General features: G+C 32.4%; 1 pseudogene; it reads right to left on the bottom strand.

Annotated features, from left to right (window-relative positions):
• Window positions 1-17: 17 nt before the first annotated feature.
• On the bottom strand, window positions 18-733 carry LOC107151183 (annotated as a pseudogene).
• Between the last annotated feature and the right edge of the window lie 2,143 nt (window positions 734-2,876).

Raw genomic sequence — 2,876 nt, forward strand, 5'->3', positions numbered from 1 at the left:
CCTCCTCCTCCTCCCCCTTACTCATCATCTATATCAGGAACCCAGAAGAACTGCAACAGATTTGGCCATATATCATTTTTGATGACCTCTCCTAAGTCATCTGCACATGCATCAGAATGGTCAATAAACCAGGTAAAGAAGGGCTCTGGTTCTTTGTGCTGTGTCTCCCCGCTGGCTTTATTATTCACTTGACTTGAATGTTGTTTCAAATCCTTTCCAGTTGATTTTTTTTTTTTTATTTCAGTGACTTTGATGATGGATCACTATTCTCATTCAGATGAAATTATTTGGAGAGAACCTTTAATTTCCAAGTAAGGATTTTCATCAAGATAAAAATCTATACTGTAACCTGATTTGACATCTTCAAATTCTTTCACTTAAGCTCAGGTCAAATAATACAACACCTCTTCATCTTCCTCCCCAAGAATTGCAGACACTTGTGGATGATTGACAAATGTGACCCCAAAATTTGGAATTTTGGCTATCAATTCTGAACTTTTCTGAAAAAATGGTTAGTGACATTTGCTATATTTCTGTTCTACTTTCAATATCTCCTCACTGGCCTGTTCATTAAGTCTATTTCATTTTGTACTTCATCAATATACTTGGTTGCTTCTTCTATTTATTTTTCACTTTTCAGCAAGCCCAGAGAGGTAGATAACGCCTTCTGCTTTGAAGCAGGAGGCAGTTTGGGTTTCTTCCTTTGAGAATGGAGTGAAGATTTGGGGGCCATCCTGTGAAGAAGTCTGGGAGCAGACCCACGGATCTCCCAATTCACCAAGGAGAAGAACAAAAAGAGAGGGAAAAAATATTTTTAAATATCTTATTAAAAAGAACATGATCATGAAGTAAAATTTGTTCAATATATATGACATAAAAATATTCATAAAAGAAAATATTTGCCCAATACACTCAGTTTAAGGGGAAAATCTTTCCTCTTTATTAGTAAATCCTTGAATCTAATTGCTTTCCTGATCCTATTCTCTGCCCTTCCTACTCAGATATAAACTTTTTCCATATTTTTGCTATTTTCTCAGGTATGTAAGCATCTATAGATACTGTAGCTTTGTTTTTTAACATTTTAAAATATTTGCTGGGCTGGGGATGTGGCTCAAGCAGTAGCATGCTCACCTGGCATGCACGGGGTGCTGGGTTCGATCCTCAGCACCACATACAAATAAAATAAAGATGTTGTGTCCACCGAAAACTAAAAAAATAAATATTAAAAATTCTCTCTCTCTCTTTTTTAAAAAAAATTTGCTAATTACATTGTCTTTGGAATATTCATGTGAAACTGTAAATTTATGCTAAAACTATTCTTAAGATTTATTTGTGTTGTTCCTTTAATGATTGTTCATTGATTTTTAGTATTTTGCATTATTTATTATACAAATATATTCTAATTTACCTGTTTGTTCTATTATTAATGACTATTTCCACTTTTTTCTATGGAAAACTATAAAACTACGAATATTTTGGCAAAGAATTATATTGTAAATGTGTGTGTCATTTTTCTATAGAATTTCTGCATTATATGATTATATGTTAATATATAGAAATAACAACTGGTTTTGAAATTGGTTATTCCCCACTTTAGCAGAGTATAACTAAACTTTTCTTTTTTTATCCTGATTTGTCTTTAAAACAATGCTTGAAGTGATTGATATTTGCTATTACTTTATACAGTAAAGTAATCCTAGGGGGGAAAAAGAAGTAAATGAAATAGATTCTTCTAACAGGACAGTTTCATGTAAATTCTGTGTAATGAATGCTTCTGGGCTAAGGAGGAAGAATTCCCCACTGACTTCCCGGACCCATTGCCTGTTAGCTCCCCATGTCTATGGGTGGGGCACACCTGTACACAGCAGGGCCGGTCCCCTTACTCCTCTCAATGTCAACAGTGCATTCTGAGGTAGGACATTGTAGATGGGACAAGCTGGTTTGGAGTGAAGCCCAAATCAAATTTATCTGAGGACATAAAATGCTTATTTTCACAGAAGACTTTGACCAGAGGAAGGGGACAAATTTTAGAGAAAGGGGGATTTGAAGTGGGTCCTAAAATGTGTCTAGTAAAATGAAGCTTTTTATCTTTACCAGACATGATATGTGTATTTAAAAGCATTGTAGATATAAAATGGTGTTATATTTTAAATTATTTCTAATGGATAATAAACACTTAAGAATTTTCTTAGGAAATACAAGTGATTTAGGTTTAATCATATGAAAGTATTAATGTTCCACACTTTTTGACACACAATAAAAATAATTTCACATATTTCAACATAGTAGTTTTGTTACCATATTTGTGTTTGAATTTATTTTTAAATAACTTATTTTCCATTTAGGAGAGTATTTTTAATTAATTAATTAATTGTTTCGGTGCTACAGATTGAACCTAGACATTCACACATGCTAAGCATACACTCTATTATTGAGCTACACCCTGGCCTTAAAACAGTTATTTTTTAATATTTTTCCCAGTTAATGGCTGATCATCATATATAGTGCTTTGGATTAAAGATAGTTCTAAATTTTAAACTTTTTTACATTAATATTTATAATTTCATGACCTGGATATTGATTATTAATGTATACTCACAAATGAAGCTTTAATTTTTAGCAAAGTAGTCTTTTGATAACAAAAACTGTGTTGATTGATTTAATAGGTAAATTTCATTACATATGAGTTTTCATGTGCATTAGCATGATCTAATGATCCATTTATTTGAATGTATTTTTTAATTTTTATTTTTTTTTCTCAAAAAGGATATGTGTAACTCTCATTAGAAATGTAGGCTGGGATTGTGACTCAGTGGTAAAGTGCTTGCCTAGCATGTGTGAGGCACTGGGTTAGATTCTTAGCAATATATATATAT

This window comes from Marmota marmota, unplaced genomic scaffold (genome assembly GCF_001458135.2).
Source record: "Marmota marmota marmota unplaced genomic scaffold, marMar, whole genome shotgun sequence".
In the NCBI taxonomy this organism is placed as follows: Eukaryota; Metazoa; Chordata; class Mammalia; order Rodentia; family Sciuridae; genus Marmota; species Marmota marmota.